This window comes from Ascaphus truei, chromosome 12 (genome assembly GCF_040206685.1).
Source record: "Ascaphus truei isolate aAscTru1 chromosome 12, aAscTru1.hap1, whole genome shotgun sequence".
Taxonomy (NCBI): Eukaryota; Metazoa; Chordata; class Amphibia; order Anura; family Ascaphidae; genus Ascaphus; species Ascaphus truei.
The window spans coordinates 22,845,937-22,860,748 of NC_134494.1; positions in this window are offsets into that span (position 1 = coordinate 22,845,937).

The following is a 14,812-nucleotide window of genomic DNA, read 5'->3' on the forward strand; positions in this document are numbered from 1 at the left end:
ATTATACCGACCTGTCACCACTGATTTTCTGTGAGACTTGTTGGTTTGGAGTCCGTCTCACTGATTTTTAGCGCCAGCGTCCCAGACTTCAATAGGTCCTCATTGATAAAAATCCGTTCTTTTTTCCATTAAAATATATTTGTTGTTGATGTTTTGCTCATGGAAAAGCTGACAGCCTTCCTAAAGCATAACACAAACATCTTTAAGAGGACCTGGGGCCTGGGGTTTAACAGCTGAGGTGTTTCTATGGCGTAGTCTGTCTCCGGACCTGAAATTATATACAAATGTATAAACACTCTGTAGCGTGAGTCTTCTACTCGGTGAGTCTCTCTACTAGGACATCTAGTGGTTCAAATATTCGGATAACTGTGGACCCAATGGGTCAGGTTATCGAACGTTGGCTGTCCTGTGTTCCACCGCTCTCCTTTATTACTTTCTATACCCGTTCCCCTTGGTTTAGGACGTCTGGTTGTGGACATTTTGCCGCCAATTGAACGCCAGTGTTTAGCCGCTGCTCACCTCGTCGCTAGTTGCTTCACCCCTAAGGGAAGCCACTAACGTTAGCCTTTACCCTAAACCCCCCTAATACCAACGCTACCCCCTACCCGAAACCCCTTTACCCTTACTGCTAAAAAACCCTAAATTTAAGACCCTACCCCAACCCCTAAAGTTAACCCCTTACCCTAACCACTAAAACTAACCCCCTACCCTAAAACTTACCTTCTCATAGAAGCGGCCGGCGACGGAACATCCAGCGCTCGGAGCGGCTCCGGCGGAGTGTCCCCCGGCGGCTAATCGCCAGTGGGGAGGGTTGATCATGGCGGGATGGTCGTGACCAAATCTCCCATTCCGCCTCACTCTGTGAAAATGTCAATAGCATGAGTGCAAAAAATCTATACTGTATGTCAGGATCGGGGTTGACTGTACTACCAGTGATTGCACAATCAGTACGCAGAACGCAAGTGTTTAATAAAACGGGGACAAGGGAGAAGTTGAACGACTAGTGGCCAAATATATATTGTGTTTTCAATAATGATAAAGTGTAAAGTGGCTGCAGTAGTGATTCAGTGTGACATCGGAACAAACTGGTGGGCAAAGAAATGTCCACCGAAAGGAAAATCACTTGTATGCACACCACTACATAAAATATAACTTTTAATATCTGAATTATAAAAAAAAAAAACTTTTGACCAAATAAAATGAGTACTGACTTAATATGACCCACTTGTTAGATAAGGTACAATAATATTGGCTGAATTAGCACTTGGAATGAACTGTAATATCTAACTAAATGCATGCTGTAATGGCAGCATGAAAAACTGCCCGTTTATATGGGATTCACAGGTACAGCTCACTGAATTCAGTGAATCATGCGACAGGCACACCACACTGAATTTATACAGATCAAATAATGTTGTAACCCTCTGAGTAATCAGTGAGAAGACTCTGTGCCAGGATGGTGCCAACAAGCTGGGTTAGGCAGCCTCATAAGTATTGTTCTGGTCCTCTGACCTAGGGGTGCGGGATTTTCTAGGGGAGGGGGGCGCGGCGCTTGCAGAGGCACCGCGCTCTTCCTCCAGGCATGTCAATTAAATGCCGGGGGAGGCGAGAGACTTCTGCAACTTCCCTTACCTGCTCTCAGTCGGCTCTTTGGCGAAGCGTCGCCATGACAATGCGGCGTCAAATGACACCGCGGGGTCAAATGGAAACGCGTCACATGGTGTCATATGATGCACAGAGCCCGAGAGCAGATAAGGGGGGGGGGCGCAGGCAAGGGGGGGGGGGGCGAACTGAAAAATTTGCACACCCATGCTCTAGCCCCTTGTAACTAAGGCTGCGCGTATAGTGCCGGCGACGCGACCGTGACATCACGCTGCGGTCGCTGGAAAAATCAAATTGACTTGACTTCCAGCGACAAAGTCGTTGCGTCGCGCTTACTATAAGCGCACGCGACGGCGGCAATACATTTGTTTTGGCATGACGTCGCGTCACTGTCGCTATACGCACAGCCTTAGGGGTAGGGTCAGGCAGGTTAACTCACTCCCTTTAGATGCACACTGAGTCCTTCTTTCATTATGTTCTTTTATTGCAAAACAAACAATAACAGATGAGGGGAATTGTGGGGGGGAGGTAAATGAATAATGCCTTGCATGGGAGAGGCAGTAAGAGGTGTGTACTCACAGACTGCTGGATCCAAAAGGAAGTGTGCTAGTCTGTACAAACAGGAACAAGCAAATGGGAGATACTAATGTAAACCGTGTTCCCCCAACCTAAGGGAGATTTCCTGCGGTTACCTGGTGTTGGTGCTACCTGTATGGCTCACAGGAGGCTCTGAGCATCTGCCGGTGGTAGTGAGGATAATCAGGACAGGATTTAGGTGCTTGGGTGATTCTTCTCTCTGATGGTACAGCACCTCCATTGCCACAGGGCCTAGGAATAGGTGCAGTCCCCTGTGGAAAACACTCTCTCACTCCCTCCCTGAAGAACTGCAGTCTCAGGCAGGAGTACAAAACAGTAACTGGGGTCTTTATTCACGTCACATCAGCACACAGCAACACAATCCATTACAGCATACATCTTCCGCAGCAAGAGAGACGCAGTCCCACTGGATGCTACATAACCCAGCAGAAGATCACCTTGCACCTTTCTTTGTCCCTGGACTCAACCCCCAGGGCATGAGGCCCCAAAGGTAACTCCGTCACTCCCTGGTGGAATATGGGGTAGCTGTTCCCACTCCCCTGAGGGAGGCGAAGGAAGATGAACCAGAGCCCTGGCTCCACACTTCCAACTCTGCACAGAACGGCACTACATTTAGACTGCAACCCCTTTTGTACCAAGGGGAGGGTCCTAGGTCTGAGCCCCTGATAGGGCAGTACCCAGGTTTTAGGCCCACCCCCCCTCCCTGCCCCAGTCACTCAAGGGAGCTGTTTACTGCAGCAGCAAGGAGTATGGATGTAACCCTAACACTGCCTGCGCTAGTACCAGGGCTTAGGTGTTAGGTAGGGCAGATTAGTAGCCCAGGAGGTACCTGGCTACACGGATAAACCTAGAAAGGCAGGGGGAGACCGCTGAACCAACTCAAGTTTTGAGCAGTGAGAGTGTAAGGATTACCGAAGTACAGCCGCTCCGCGCATCCTCTCGAGCACCACCGTGCACGCGCGGGGTGCCTATGGACCACATTCCTTAAAAGACGCGCGCAGCATGCACACGCGCCAAAATGGCATCATCCGACGCCGCGGACTCTGGCTCCGCCCCGGATCATGACGCACACTGACTGCGCACAGAGCTCGCATGTGACACATGCACCACGCACCCAAGCTCTGTGTCAAGATTCATTAGCTGCACTAACAACTGCACCTGCTCATAGATGCATTCTTTAGCTGCACAAACAGCTACACACACTCGTTGAGTCCTGGACCTATCACAGCTACCGCAGAGGCCGCACCCCCGCTCCAAACCACCCATGGGGGTTGGCTGATCGCCTTTATATGCTCACCAATGTTATAGGCACATTGGCTGAGCATAGATTCCTGTTACTCTGTATTTACCCTTGCTGTTCCTGCCTTGTCCCTGTCTTGTTGCTTTGTTCCAGTTTTTGATCTTCTGTGTACCGAACCGGCTTGCTTTGACTACTCCAACCTCTGGCTCCTGATCTTGGCTACCTCTGACTCCTCGCTCCTCTCTAATACTGAACTCGGCATTGCACCTCGACCACTCTCCAGTCTCCACTCTCCAACCCTGACTTTGGCAAAAGTACCTTCTACGCTCCGGATATCTCCTACGTTGAACTCGGCAAGTATAAAGACAACTCTGATATCTACTGTATATCCCTGACCCTGCTGTCAAGACAAACCTACACTCCAGACGTGGCCCCCGTGCCTGTGGCTGGTGTTGTTACTACTCCCATCTCAGTACCGGGGTCTCGTCCTGTTTGTGGTGAGCACAGCGTGACATTATGCTCAGCCCTACAAACATAGACCCCGCTGAGGTGGGAGAGGTGGTGGCATCTCATGCCGCCATGTCCACTAGACTGGAGAAATATCTTGAGCAGTCCGACCGTCGCCTAGACTCCTTACAGAAAGACCTCCAGACCCTCTCAATGCAAGTGCAACACCCACCTTCTCTAACCCACAACTCCACACCGTTGTCTAGCCTCACACCGTGTGAACCACGACTCCCCACGCCTAACCGGTACTCCACAGACCCTTTAGAATGTCGCGGCTTTTTGAATCAATGCCTCATTCAATTTGAGATGATACCCTCCCGGTTCCTGACCCCAAGGTCAAGAGTGGCATACATTGTCTCCTTGCTCACGGGTGATGCATTGGCGTGGGTCTCTCCTATCTGGGAGCAGAGAAGAGATCTTACTCTAGACATCGGACAATTCACCAAGGAGTTCAGACGTGTCTTTGACACCCCAGAACGTAAAATTACTGCAGCGTCTTCCCTTTTTCATGTTTCCCAGGGTGATCGTCCAGTGGCAAGATACGCCTTGGAATTCCGGACAATCGCCTCAGAGACAGGATGGAACAGGGGGGCCCTCGCTTCCGCCTTCTGGCAAGGACTTTCGGAACCCCTGAAAGACGAGCTTGCTGCGCAGGAGCGCCCAGCGGACCTGGAGGAGCTCATCGCAGTCTGCATACGGGTAGACCAACGTCTGCAGGAGAGCCCAGCGTTTACGGAACCATCATGTACCCGCCAGATCTTCACCTTTCCACTCCCTCGTTCCAGAGACACCTATGACCGAGGTTCCTGAACCCAGGCAGTTGGGTGGCAACAAACTCTCCTTCTCTGAGAAACAACATCGCCAAACCTCCGGCCTGTGCCTCTACTGCGGCAATCCGGGCCACCTAGCACTTGTGACTGGAGACGCGCTTAATAACACATTTATATTTCGTGGGTCCTGATTGAGCAGAATAGGTTGAGCAAAATAAACTGAGATTTATTCCCTTGATAGGCAAACACACGACAACTGCAGAATAAACTTAATAATTACACTCACGGGTAGAGAGACAGAGGATAATGTCCAGAAATGTGCAAGGATTGTCCTTTTCCATTTGCAAATTGCCAAATAAATAGCCAGTCCAATCCTTCTGTGCATGTGCAAAGTCTTTTCTGGTAGTTTTAAATGCTTGAAGAAATCAGGTAACAGCAACAGGAACAACAGCAACACAGGAATAACACAGGAATGAGGGGTACAGGCCTTTTTAAGGACAAGGGCCTGTGAAGTGTTACATTAGCCTCATCCCATTGGCAAGGAATTATCTTCCTCCTATCAGAAACTGCCAGGTCACATGGGTAAATCCTACAGCCAGCTCAGGTAACTCTGAGCATGCTCAGTAAGCAGCTTGGTAGCACTGCTAAGTAAAAAGGGGCCACTCATTTCTGGGGACGCAATGTCTGGAGTTTGGTCCCAAGGTGTGAAATATCTAGAATGAGTAACAGGATCTGCTACTCAGAAACATCCTGATTAAGTGAAACTTTATGAATCTGGGGTCTTTTGATATGCAACTTCCAGAGAGACTTACAGCTGTGGGCCTAGCAGGCTAGCTTTGAAGCTTGCATAGGCAAGTAACCCAGCTCATAGGTGTCAAAACATTTGGTTCTGGTATACAAAACAAAGGCAGGCAGAAAAAAACAGCATCCTGCCGGTACATATTAACTGCACCAGAAAGGCACTTCATCAAAAATATATGTTTCCCTTATGACAAGGTTATATTTTTAATATGTGTGTACTTGGGGGATTACACTGAGGCGGCACCCCGAAAATCAGGGTGCTGGCTCACTCCGTTCCTAAATTAGCAGTCTTAAAAGGGGAACAGCATATAATATTAACCCCTTCATCCCCAATACGAAATAGGGGTAACCAGCCGAGCCCACTGCCTTTATTAATGCGCTGATTACCCCCCATTTTCACCACACCTCCCCCACTCAAAGCCAAGGTTTGCCCTGGCCACCTCCTCTGGTGGTTGGGCTGACCTGAGGGTTTTTGAAGTCATTAGGTCTTGGGGATTGTCCTGCCGGGAGAGGCCATCAGCGTTCCCATGCTCACTGCCTTTCTTGTGCTGAATGGTGAAGTCACATTCTTGCAAGGCCAGGCTCCAGCGCAGGAGCTTGGCATTCTCTCCCGACACCCTCTGTAACCAACTTAGGGAGTTATGGTCAGTGATAACAGTGAGGGTTCTGACATAAAGAGAGGGCTGTAGCTTCTGTAGCGCCCATACTATGGCCAGACACTCCTTCTCAATAGGGGCATATGCCCCTTCTCTGGGCAGCCGCTTGCTCATAGAGGCCACTTGGGGTGATGCAAGCCGACTTCTCCCTAGCCTCCTGGGTCAAAGGGATCAGCCAGTACCCTTTACTGTGATCCCTGGTGGTCAGATACCTTGCCCCCGCGAGTTCATCCAGCAACTCATCCATGCGGGGCATGGGGTAGGCATCTGAAACCGTCCCTGCATTGAGCTGCCGGTAGTCCACACAGAACCGGGTGGTCCCATCCTTCTTAGGCACTAGGCTACCGGACAAGCCCAAGGGCTCTGGGATGGTACAATTACCCCTAGGGCCAGCATCTCCTCCATCTCCCTCTCTATACTGCCCTTCACCTCTGCTGACACTCTATAAGCGTGCTTATGCAGAGGTCTCAGATCCCCTGTAAGCACTGGGTGCTCAGTGATGTGTGTCCTCCCTGGCTTGTCTGTGAACAGAGCCCTATACTGCTCTAGCATAGCCCTGGCATCTGCCCTCTGCCTGACACTCAGCTGAGGCCCCAACTCCACCTGCTCTCTGGTACCTCCCTGCCTAGCCTCCCCTAGGAGATCTGGCAGAGCTATGTCCTCCTTGAGCATATGGATGTGATCGACTTTGGTCCTCCCTGTCTCCCTAACCGGGCTAGCACTGCTGCTACCTGTCCTGGATACCAACCACTGATCTGCATGAAGCCAACTATCCTCTCCCTGTATGTCCCCACATACCTCTGCACTCTCTCTAGTGCCCTCCTGACCTGGCGGTGGGAGGTAGCCAGAGCATTCCTCATCCTGAATGGCACCCTGACAAACTCGCAGAGGCCATTCTGAAGGCTGAAGACTGACTCCCCCTTTGCCTTCCTCTCTACACTGTCTGCCACCTCTGCTGATACTCCATAGATATTCTTATGCAGAGGATGCAGATCACCTGGGAGCACAGGCTGATCTGTACTATGTGCCCTGCCCAGCTTGTCTAAGAACAGGACCCTAGGCTGCTCTACCCTAGCCCCGGCTTCTGCCCCTGCCTGCCCACCTCCCAGGGCCCCTAGCTCAACTAGGACCCCCCTAGGAACCCCTATCCTACCTAAGAGGCCTGGCACTGCCTGAGCTACTTCCTGAAACATGTTCCCCATTCCTGGTAACAGGTTCAGGAGCATCTGCACATAATCACCCGCTTTACCCTCTGGCTGGCAGGCGTCCCAGGGGTGGCCAAAGTCTGCCACTGCCCCTGCTGCCTCCGGCCAGAAGTAAGGCTGCAACAGCTGGTTTCTCATGTGAGTGACCCCCTGATGCCCCACTAGTGGACTGGGGAAGGCTACCTGCAACACTTGCTGCCTACCTTCCCCGGGTCCCACTAACCGTCTTCTACCTGTCCAGCCCCTGGCTAACCCGGTAGAACCTGGCTCCCTACCCCAGAGCCCATGGTGCCACAGCCTGTGGTCTGACCCCCCGCTTTCCCAGGACTCGGACGCCCGCAGTCCCATACCTTCTAAGCTGGGGTCAGCTTTCACCGCATCCCTATCTGCTGTCCCTAATTCTAACCACCCACCCTTAGTCTCTAAGTCAGGGGTAACAGGGACAGGTAAAGGGAACAGTAAGTCAGTCACTGGTCGCGACTCAGTAGTCTGGCTTACCTGCCTGGTCTCCGCAGAGGCCACTGGAACCGTTGGTCCCAAATGCAGGGGGACAGAGGTTGATTCCGCTGTGATTCCTGATGACAGGCTCTTAGGAATCGCCGCAACAACAGGCAATTCCGCAGCAACCACACAGATCACAGGCTCCAGGTTATTGCTAAGGCGCACTTCAGCAGTTTCCAAGGACAAAACCCCCACCTCCCTCATGCCATGATTGGCACACCCATCCAAAATGATCTGGGCACCCTGTAAGGACCGCGGCCCTCCATCAGGCATGGTTCTTTGCACCCTGGTGCCAGGGAGCAAATCTTCTGGCTGCACCAGAATAACAGCAGCATCCAAATCTGGCAAGCTCCCTGCTTGCCGGTCACCAAATTTAACCCTCAGTGGGTGCCTGCTCAGGACATCAGCAGGCTGCATCTCGACTGATGCACTTGGACATCCTCTGCTCACTGCTGCTGGCTCTGAGGTGACAAAAGCAGCATCTGCCTGGGACATCCTTCTTGGTTGTGGCTCCATGGCTGTGCTCTGTTCCTCTGTGTGGGCCAGCCCAATCTGGGTTACTGGCCCTGCAGGTTGTGAACGTTGCCCCTGATGGGGTCCCCCAAACCGCTCATGGTCCGGGCAATGTGGCCGGATGTGGCCCACCTTGTGGCAATGATAGCACCGTCTCTCAAGCTTGAACTCCCCAGTATAGGGCGTGTCGCTGCCCACTGTATGTTTGGGAGTCCGCTGAGGTGCAGACTGGTCCCCTCCTAGCCGGAATGGCTGCCTCTCTGGGGACTGCTGCGTTGCTCACCAAGGCTCTGCTGGTTACATATTCATTTGCTGGCTCTGCTGCTTCCATAGCAGTTACTCTGGGAACGTCCTGTTCCCCGCTGACAAGGTGGGAGTGAGGGGGCCTTCCAAGCGCTGTCGACAGGAGCTCGAGTCGCTGTTCATAGCTAAGCCCTTCTCCCCAGGCAGTGAGGAGTGCAATGAGTCCAGAGGTAGCCAGTCCAATTGCCGCAGCGACTGATCCATCTGCACCCCCTGGCACAACGCCACTCTCTTCCAGGCGGTCACTGACATCCTTCCACTGTCCTTGCAGCCCCGGAGCTGGAGAGATCTCTTGCACTCCGGGCTGAGTACTGTCTGCTGCCACAGCAGCTGGTGGGGCCATCCTGCCCTCATATTCTTCTAAGTCCTCCTCCAGCTGACTCTTTGACCGACCGTCTGTCGTGAACCCGTACCCCACACATCTCTCCACTATCTGCGCCCGGTTCCAGGTACAAAACCGTCCTGAGCGTGGACTCATGGTGCCACTGCGGTATAGGTCCCGAGACCAGTGAATTATCTCGTGCTTCTTTGGAAGTGTGTGTAAGTTGCCACTTGTCTGAGGAGCTTGCAATCTACAAGGTCCTCACTATATTACAGAACACTGCAATATAGGCTCAATCAGTATCTCACCAGCTGCCACCAGTTTTAAACAATTGAAAAAAGTAATAGTGCGCAGCTAATAACTAGTGAACAACAAATATTGAGTGAACAGTGCACCGTGATTAAGGAAACAATAATTTGGACCTTAAGTGTAGATGTGGCACTAAACGTGGGTCTGCAGCCTTTCTTGGGGGTGGCTCGACACCCCAGGAACTAGACAAAAAACAAAAGAACAAGGCGCACAACGCACATAGTGTATTAAAGTAAAAAATGTGACTTTATGGTTAAAAGTAAATAGTTCTGCGTACATCAAGTAGGAATAAACAAGCAGTTGGTATATAGGTTTACCACACCAAGAGATGACACTTTGTGACACCCTCGGATGGATCTCAGCATGCAATGGGTTTGGAGTCGTCTCATCTGTCCCTTACAGCGTCCTCCGTCTTGGGGTGGTGGGTGGATATGTCCCTTATAGAGAAAGCCCCATAGCACACAGCTCACAAGGTGGTAGGGAAGCCGCAGGAATCAGCGTCCATGGATCACTACACCGTTTGCCGCCACTCCTCGTCGGGTGCTCTGCGATGTCGTCACGAGTCGCTCCTCGACTTCCGCAATGCTTCTCATGGAACGCACGGCGTGCGTGTCAATCCGATGGTACTCAGCAGCGGGGAGGGATACAGCGCTATGCAGGCGGCTTGTAAACAGTGCTCTGAACCACACAGGATGGGGGGAAAGAGCATAGACACCTCTCTTCCAACGCGTTTCGTAACACTAGGTTACTTCTTCAGGGAATGTATGCATGATGAAGGGGCAGGTACATATATATATACTACGCTTCACCCAATCACAGATGCGGTGTCTAATTGCAGGTGCAGCAAAATTTTCAGGCATCGTTTTGTGCGGCCAATATATTGCAGGCCGCATTCACAATTTATCATATATACAACATATGTGGAATTGCAATTAATAAAAGAATCAATCACGAAACTGTCACCGATGCCTGAAAATTAGAATCCAGGAACACATTAGAAATATCAAAATAGGTTATGAAAAACATAGTCTCTCCCGTCACTACGCACTTTATCATAACAAAGATCCCTCTAAATTACAATTTAAGGGGATAAAAGTGGTCCCTAAAGAAAGAAGGGGAGGTGACAGGATTAAAAGTCTCTCACAACAAGAGACCTTTTGGATTTATCAAATGAATTCATTGAGCCCTAAGGGGTTAAATGAAGACATTGATATTTGGTCATTATATTAGCTCTTAGTATCTGTAAAATGTGTGTGTTTATAATGACACTCATTTCCTTTTATATGTACTGTTATTGCTTTGTATCTAATTCTGGCTTTTCTTTTCCAGAAGTTCTACATTTTATGCGCCGAATATGTTTTTGATAAAAATCTGTTTTAGATTAAACTTTTATGCTTTTTATCTATTGATTGTTAACAAGTTCTGTGAGACAAAGTATCACAAATCAAGAGCATTTTGCTGCACCTGTAATTAATGATGTACTGTAGCAATTAGACACCGCATCTGTGATTGGGTGAAGCGTAGTATATATATATATGTACCTGCCCCTTCATCATGCATACATTCCCTGAAGAAGTAACCTAGTGTTACGAAACGCGTTGGAAGAGAGGTGTCTATGCTCTTTCCCCCCATCCTGTGTGGTTCAGAGCACTGTTTACAAGTCCTTCTACAAGTTTCTTCACACTAAGTGATTTCTTAGTGTGAAGAAACGCGTAGGGAAGAGCGTTTTTTAGCTGCTGCCACACTGTGTTTACTATTCATTCTATCCCACTGCCCACTGTACCACGGACTGCCTCTGGTATTGCTTAGAGACTTCTCCGATCAGCCCCTGCATTGCGGGGTCACGGACCACAATCCTCACATCCGGATTGCACTCACAGTGAGGAGGACTTCCGGGTCACCACGTGGAGACCTTTCCTGTATCCCCTGCTGGATGTCGGTTCGGAGGAGCTGATACTACATAGACTGAGAGAAGGCATGCAACACAGGCACATCGTGGGCGGTTGGCGAATGAGTATACTCATTATATGCTTTTATTTATCCTTTGTTTGTGAGTTTGCATTTGTTGGTTCATTTATTTTTATTAAATTGTATTTTTTCATACTGCACTAGGATCGGGCGCTTTCTTTTCTTGTTGTTCCCTCTCCCCCCCCTTCCCTCCTTTCTACCCCCCTGTCTGTCTTCTCCCTCCCCCTGCTCCCTCTCTCCCCGCTAACTCTCTCTCCCTCCCTCTCTTCCTGCTCTCTTAAAAATGAAACGTCCCTACGTACGTTTCACTCCTGTGAAGGAGCTTCGTCCGGGGCAGTAAGCGCGGGTCCCACAGGTGCACTTTAAATACCCTAGCGTAGTCATAGCAACCTAAAAATGCTTGGTACAGAATTATCATTTTGCCACAGTGCCATCTATTGGTGTGCATACAGATTGCAGAGGTAACCAAACACCAAGTTGTAGCAGGGTAATGTCGATATTCCTCCTATTTATATGGCATACCTCAAATAAAGGGAGTGAAGGTGAAACCCTCATTGAGGCCATTCGGACTCCTGCTTTTCAATTTATAGATCCATTCGGCCTCTACTTGTAGAAGTCGCCTGCCAACATCACCTCCTCTTAACATCCCACATTGGTGATAAATGTTAATGAATGATAGGCATTTGACAAGTGATAAGATACACTTCAACCCCGTTATAACGCGATCCGATACAACGCGGATCCGCTTATAACGCGATGTCCTTTAAATTCCTAGCTCGTCTGCTAGTTATTGAGGCCTTTGGACCCACAACTTCCTCCAAATCGGCATCAGCCAACAGCAAACGCCAATGTCTGTCGAAGACACGTTTAATGTGCCACCACCTTTTGTTGTAGGTGCCAATGCATCTTATTGGCTTGTATGTCCTTGCCTAAACTTGCTTGGTGGATAACGGTGTGTCTCGGTCACTATGAAGTGCCCTGTATCATAGGCTCTGTTCAGATTTTTAGAGCTGTCGCCTCTTTGTAAAAACCTTAGTTGAAGGTATTTTGCTTGTAGTACGAAGTCAGCCCGTGTCGAGCAATTGCGTCGCAATATAAGATACTGGCCAGTTGGAATCTCCTGGATGAGGCTGGTTGAATGTTAGCTTTGTGCTAATAAAAGACTGTTGGTTGCTGTCTGTTTCAATTTTTTTTTCTTTTTACACTCATTCCCTCCCCACTTCACACAATTCCCCCCCCCCCCCAAAATATATACCAAAAAAAAAAACCGCCCCCAATGCAAAACACTTCCCACCTCCAAATACATACAAAAAAAATCCCCACCCCCCCCAAATATATACAAACCCTCCCACATACATACAAAAAACCCACACCTCCCCAATACATATATATAAAAAACAATATATTCAATATAAACCCGCCCATAAAATACATATAAAACAAAAACAATACATATAAAAAACAATACATATAAAAAAAAACAATGCATAAAAAAAATCAATACATATAAAAAAAAACAATAGATATAAAAAAGACATCCCACCCCAATACTTTAAAAAAAAAAACAGACTTACCTTGTGGATGGTCAGGCCGGGTCTAGTGTCTAACGGGCAGGCCAATGAGGTGAAGGTGCAAACAGACATACAGTACAAACATTTTGACAGTCTTATATATATAGATATATATTTATATATATATATAATACAGATTTGAATATATAGAAATTGTGTCTGTCACCTCAACACCTGCCTTGTGTTTTCTGATTATAAACATCTGGCATCGAATGCATGATATACTTTAAGGCTGAGGTGGGCAACCCTGTCGCCAATCACCACAAGTGGTGAATTGGCCATGAAAGTGTCTGTGAATTTCAGTTTGCAGCTCCCACAGTAAAATAAACTTTGTCCTGACGGCATGTGCTGGTTTCCGCTTTCTGAATGAGTCAACAAAGTGAACCAGCAGCAGGTGATAGTGCTGAGGTAATTGAAGCAGCCTATTTTGATCTGGTTAATTCTACTTGTTGCCAAGTAGAACAAAGAAAAACCAGTCAAACAAATATATAAGGGAACCAACAAGTGCAGTGTAAAAAATGCACTTAAAAAAGAAGGGTTAACTCAAAAGAACCCATGATGGGGGATACCGAGCAGATCACCCCGCCTAACGCCCACTGGGAGGCAAACTCCGAAACCGTCCCAGCGGACTCGGCGTATGTGAACTCTGCCCGAATACGGGAGTGCACCAGCGCCCGGAATACTGCCACGATGTTCGTTGGGACCCCCCTCTCCAAACGCTGCTTCCTGGTCTTGTAAATGGCTACCTTAGCCACTGCCCGGAGCAGGTTGACTAGGAGATCCCTAGGCTTATTGTCTCGGGACACTGGGCACCCAAAAATAAAAAGATGAGGGGAAAAACCCAGCCAGAACTGCAGAAGAAGGCTCCTCAAGGTGGATAAGAGGGGCTGCAGTCTGGCGCAGCTCAGATAAATGTGGAATACGGACTCCCGCTCGCCACAGAAGGGACAGGCGGCGGGGGAGTCCGTGAAGTGTGCCAAGTACTCTCCTGTGCTCAGTGCACCATGGAGGACCCTCCAACTCAAATCCCCGGCGGGACGTGGACCCAAAGCTGAATAGAGCTCTCTCCACCGGAGTCTCTCGCCCTCGTTCCCAAGAAATACCCGCCTCCAGATGGTATCTGGGCGGGTGACAAGGGCGAGGTAGTGCACTATATGGAGCACCAGAGAATACAGGACTTTCCTCGGCATGCCGCGAAAACATGCCGGGGACATACCCCCCAACCTGCTGAGGTTGGGGGAGATAGGAGCCCGAGGGGGTTGCCGTGGTTTGGGTTCCACGCGAAGATCCGGAGAGCTGAAGTTGATAGGTTGACAAGGCTCTCCGGTCTGCAAAACCCCCTCGATGAAGGTGCGTGAGTCGGGGTGGATTGCATCTTTAATCTCCCGGATCAAACGACGAGGGACACGGGCAGTAAGCATACCCATACGGGGCGCAAGCACCTCTGCGCTTACCTAGTCTCGCCGCTCATAATCCAGGAGATCCCCGACCCTGGTCACTTGCGCCAGGATTAGCTGGCGGCAAATAGAGGGTGAATCCAACATCCGAGCCCCCACTGCCGGATTATACCGCCTGTTCCTTCCTGGTCGCGGAGACCAGTTTCCAGGCCTTTAATAAGTCCCGGTAGTATGCCGGCAGCTCCGAGAGGTTTCTTCCTAAACCCTCGGGCCTGATGATAAACAGTTGCCGGTCATACCTCATACTGCGCAGCTGGCGAAAAAAACTGGTCGCCAGCTGGCACCACTGTGGAGACGGATCCGCGAATAGGTATCTCTGCAGGTATTGGAGGCGGAAAGTGTGTAACTGGGAGCGGACACACACCACTCCCTGTCCACCCTCCTCCAAAGGAAGGCACGCAACCCCCACAGAGACCCAATGCTTCCCCATCCAGAGAAAATCCATCAATCTCCTCTGGATCTTGTTGATAAATTCGGGGGGCGGACCCAT